Genomic DNA, 6,000 nt, shown 5'->3' on the forward strand with positions numbered 1-6,000 from the left:
TTTTTTATTGGTGATATGGAAGGTAATGTAGAAGATTCTTTTGACTGGGGCATCTAGTAACTGGGGAATTAGATACATTCAAGAAAGAAAAAAAATTAAGCCTTCTGGAGAGATGCTCTTTCTCGGAGATTGTCTGAAAGCAAGGAATGGAATGAGGAATTGTATTCCCTTTTGTCTCCTTCGATAAGTTTGGTACTTATTCAACATGTTGTACATACAATATGAAAAGGAAGAGGGACCCACACATTTTCCATTACCCACTTGGCATGGTACAACTGGTTCCACACTCCCACTCTGACGAATCGGAAGGATTTGGGAAGCACAAGAAAAGAAAAGAGAAGGAGAAAAAGTTTGTACTTGCTTACATTTTTTTATTTTATTTTTATTTTTATTTTTATTTGCTGTGGCTGCAAGATGGGTCATGGGCTTCATGGCCTTTGGAAGGACCCCTTGCCGTGACATTGACTTCTGCTTGGATGAGCTTTGGTTTTATACGGTGGTCTAATCTTCCAAGTGCAAGTGGGTAGATTAGATATCATTGGCTAAGAGAGAGAGAGAGGGGAGAAATGGTGGGTAAATATCACTGTTGCTTGGTCAATTTCATTAACATTACGTTCCAGCATGAAAACCATCTAAACGAAAGCTATAATTCATGATTGTCCAAATGCATACATGCAAAGTTGCGAACCAATGTAAATCTCTTTTCATGAAGTCTATTTGCATGCTTTTTCTACCATAAGAGTACGTAAGTGGTGCATTTCGAATCTATCTTTCCAAGTTTTGAGATTTCCAATTGGTTCGTTTTAACTTGGAATTAGGTCACTGACGACATAGCCAGGAGCCAGCAGAGCTCTTTCTCTGCCTTAGTTTTCGTTATGGGGTTGTGCATGGTTAGGAGTGGCTGATTCGCATTGTATTCCGTAATACGTATACAGGACTTAGCTCCTCTCTTTCCTTAACTACGAAATTCCATTTTATTGATACAACAAAGTAGTTTGATCAATTTTTGTTGTGAACAATGGCAGAATAAGTTTTGACAGCAATCAGTTCCTGTTTGGTGCCTTGGTTGTTGAATTTTTGCACAAGTTCTTTTCTTACTGTTTCGATTTCGATACAATTCATGATCGCAGCACATACAAACTACCGAGATATGATCAGGTTGATTATTGAGCTAGGAGATTTCTTAGGGTATTTTGATGGTGTGTTGAATCCTGGGTGTGGGTGGGTGGTGGCGTTCCTCACCTGAACTGGTTTTATTGTGGGGTAATTCAGTTCTTACTCAGTTTGGAATGAATACAAATACAAATATATAGAGTACAAAATCTTATATTTTCTGTTATTTTGTATGCATTTGCACTGTATATATTTGTATTTGTACTCCTTTCAAACTGAGCCTAATATTGCGTTTAGTTGCAAGGGTGGAGCCATGGCCCCCCCTATGGTTTAGAAAATCTTCACAGTAATACAGTTTTTTATGTAATTTTTTCTCTCCCCCTACTCTCCACCTCAATGGTTTGGTCCCCCCTATGGGTCTATCCATACTTCATTTAGGTTTTGGCCCCCTATAGAAATTTTATTTACACTAGTACAAATGAATGGAGTGCAAATAAAAAATATGCAAATTGTCATTTTCTTTTATTTGAGGGTTTACTTTATTCTGCTTCATGTCTTAATTTACTTCATTTGTATTGCAATCATACAAAATAAGCTACATTTTAAAACAAAAATTGGTCAGGATTTACATTCAATTAATTTGAACTGCCATGATTTTATTTGTATTGCAAACCAAACACAGGCTAAAAGACTTCCATCGTATGGTGGATATATTTTTGCTTCCTCTGTGGAAAATAAGGAATGACTTGCATATATTAGATAGAGACTAAACCAGCCATCCCCGCCACATCGACTTTAGACCGATAAGATTTATGTCCCTAAAAGAAGGGTGTTCTTCTGAAACTCTCCACTTTTTGAGGATTCTCTTAACCCCCTGACTTTTAGAGACCTTTGAAGACATCCCTTGTCAGACATTTTCTGTTAAATGACAGTTTCTACAAGATTATCATAGTACTCCTCTGGTAATTACTATTCTTTGAAGACACCCGCACCAATACTCTGTACTTTGGTTTGAATGGCAATTTGGTCCCCAAACTTTAAAATGCGACAATTCAGTACTTGAACTTTCAAAATGTGACAATCCAGTACCCAAACTTTTAAAATGTGACAATTTAGTACCTGTTGTTGAGAACTCCGTTAATCAGTCGTTAAGTGACATTTGAAAAGTCAAAAATACTCTAATGTCATATAATTCTCTTTATCAACCATCCGAACATTGACAATAAAATTGAACAATCCAAAATTCTAGATTCTTCTAAGCAATCACCAACATTTTTGAATAGAAGAGGCTAGGATTTGGGACTGTTCAGTTCTTTTTGTCAATGTTTGAAAGTTCGGGTATTGGATTGTCACAATTTGAAAGTTTTGGTATTGGATTGTCACATTTTAAAGTTCGGGGGCTAAATTATCATTCAAGCCAAAGTATAGGGTACTGATCAGGAATTTCACTTGATTTAGGGACTAAGCCCAAAGCTTACAACCTATTTTGTCTGAGAAACAAATGGGAAGAGTGTTGATGTGTTATGAAATGTGGGAAGAACATAAAATAGGAGAAAAAAACCTAGATGGTGTTTGGTATAGTAGCAGTTTTGAGTGAGGTGTTTTTTTAAGGAAATAGAAACACCATGCTACATATGAATAGTAGAACCATGTCAACGAACCGTTTGAACGGCTGATGCTTGAAACACCTTTTTGGTGTTTCGAGTGACGGTGAATTGTATTCTTTCTAAGACATTTTAGTTTCTTATTGTTTTTCTTCTAATATGGTCCATCCAAACATGATTTTTGGCCGTTAAACTCAAAATGCCTATGTGACACTTATGTGTACTCGAAATAGCAATATCTTGGAATTAACTTTAGCTGTTGGTCCCCGATATCCTATATTGTTGAGAATATTTTTAGGCTGGACACATCACCAATTCACGCCCATGTCTATGATTATGATTAAAAGAAATAGGGGGCAATTACTATTTTGCCCCACTCACTCTACTCTATGATAATGTGGCATCCCAAAAAAATTCTCAACAACAGAGGCTGTTGATCCCAAAAATGTTCTCAACAACAGAGCCAACGAACGTAAAGGAAGGTAAGCATTTTATAAATAAGTCTGACAGGGTGGGGGTGGGGTCTAGGAGATGTGAAAAGTCAGGGTAAATATAATAGAAAAACTGAAGGGAAGTTTTCAGACAAAAACCCTCCAAAAGAATGGCAGATGTCAACATCCATGTTATATGGGATGTTTCTACTCTCTACGCTGTGTGGCCTATGACGCTGCATTTATTTGCTTAAAACAAAGCTTTGGCCGTAAAAGTCGATTTATATTTATATAACTGAAGTTTACAGATTGAAAAGCCACGTTTATGGTGAAACAACAAAGTTTGAGGGTGGATAAGTGGATTATTGAGGTTTCAAGTATCTTGAGGCTTTCAATACACCTGTTTAAAGCATGATTTTGAAAACTGGACCAGACGGTTGGACCAGTTGATCCGGGAAATGATCAGGTAATCAATTCCATTTCACCCTAAAATTATTGTTATGTCAAAAACTGTTGACATGGTCAGTGATTTGCTAATTTGGGTGGTTTTTTTGATCGTTAAAATAAATATATTATTATAAGAAATTATTTACATTCACAACACAGTTCAACCAGGGAGGTGGTGGATCACCTTCCTACAAAAGATCATTTTTACAACATTTAGCCATGCTCGCCATAGTATGTGCAGACATATTACTAGTTCTAGCAACATGTTTAATTTTTGAAAACAAAAAAGGTTTGAAAAGGCTAACAACTTTATCTACTAAAGACAAAAAAAAAAAAAAAAAGAATGTCCTTGAAATAAGCAGAATTTAAGGCCTTAACTGAGATTGAGCAATCTGAAATGACAATCACAGCAAAAAAACAAAAAAAAGTCTTTCTTTAGCAAAACACAAAGCCTTCCAAATTGCCCACAATTCTGCTTCTATTGGCCCTTCTCTAATCATGCATCTCCCCCCTGCAGCAGCAAGAAAACTTCAATCAGAATTATAATAAACAGCCACAAGATCCCCTCATTGAACTGTTGGACCGTTGGTCCAACAATGATTTTGGCCATTATTTATTTATTTTTCTTAAATCAGAATGGGCCATCAGTTCAAATCAGATGGTTGAACCGTTTGACCTGGGAACTGGTGGCAAGAACAGTTTTACGTCCGGTCTAGCTTTTAAAACCTTGGTTTAAAGGTATTTTTAGGAAATCCTTTATTTTATTTATTAATGATATAAAAATGGGGAAATCTATGATGCAGGAAAGACTTGGTATGGAAAGAGTTTTGGCCAATCAAAACCCGCCCATGAATTTTAATAAATAACACCTGATGATTGGCTACCGCGTTTATGATTTCAGTTGACTGGTGAGAAGTTTTTAAGATATCAAATCTTTCCCATATCATAGTGGAAGTGTGGAACCCTATAAAAATATCTATAAAAGTGAAATTAAAAAAACAAGTACGTGGTTTAAAGTACTGATATCAATTCAACAACCTCCATCCCTACATGGGCTGTGGCAAAATTTCCTTTTTATGAGGTGGGTCGTCCGGCAATATAGGAAAAAACCGGGAGATATGATCGATAGACGGTTAATTTATATATAGTTCGAGCAGATTAAAAAAATACAGGGATTCTCTCTTTACCATCTTAGTTTCAATTGTTCCTTCAGGAACGACTGATTCTAATGTGCGGAAACTTATTATTATTCAGTTTGGGAGAGAATCAGTTTTATGTAAAAGGTGAATAACATGAAGAAAAAAATAATATAAAGAGGGTAGCGAGATGTGGAGTGGAATTGTGCTTGTGCGTCTCCCAAACATTGGACAACAATCAGTCTATCAGAGTGGTGACTCCTTTTGAGTAGAAGGGCGATGGACTCCATTAGTTCCTTTCACTCTTAACTCATGACGTCTGTCACTAACTCACTATTTAAAAAATATTAATCTTGGTATTGAAAATCTATAAAATATTTAAAGAAGACTTGAGTAAGTATGTACATTAATTTTAGACTATGTTTAGTTTGAAGGAAGAGGTAGGGAAAGGAAGAAAAAGACGGGAAACCTATACAAGGTTTGCAAAGGTTTTCTTACCTTTCCCTTCCTTTCCTTATCTTTTCCTTCAAATCAAACATAGCCTTTAGGGTTTAGTGTTTAAATTTTAGGGTTTTAAAGTACATTTAAGATTTAGATTTAGGGTTCAAGGATTTACAATTTAGATTTTAGGGTTTAGGGCTTAGATCTAAAAATCAGGAGGTGATAGGATGCATGTCCTTCAATGTGGTAGAAGCCAAGTATTGCCCAGGTATTTTTTCTACATATACGATCCTATAGTTAATATGGACTATCCATCAAATATCAAATAGCGGGTCCTCTCTCTCTCTCTCTCTCTCTAAATACCAACTTTGTGGTTTTCATTTATATCATTTACTAGGTATGACCCCGTACTAAGTATAATTGTTTCAATTTTTTTAAATATTCTATATTAGAAATTTTAATGAGTCCCACCATGTATGCTTCTTATTCGGTTGAGCATGCATCTATTAACTTAAATATTTTGAAAGAGTGATTTGAATTTTGAATTTTATTTAAAAATGTAACTAACCACTTCTAAAATACAATTTTCTGAAAAATTAGTGTGCTGCGTGTTTGAATGGAGAAGGCTTCAGCCTGACGAGCTTCCTTTAATATATATATATATATTGTGGACCCTTTAATGGGCTATAGTGAAGAAGTTAGATAGAAATCCATGAATCTATAGTAACCCTATGAAAGCCGTTTGGTGGGTATTTGCACCATTTTACTTAATCCATTGAATATCACTGGTTTCACTGGTTTTAGAATTTAGATTGGAAAGATGGATCG

Source organism: Nelumbo nucifera, chromosome 2 (assembly GCF_055504915.1).
Source record: "Nelumbo nucifera cultivar China Antique chromosome 2, China Antique-T2T, whole genome shotgun sequence".
NCBI classification, from domain to species: Eukaryota; Viridiplantae; Streptophyta; class Magnoliopsida; order Proteales; family Nelumbonaceae; genus Nelumbo; species Nelumbo nucifera.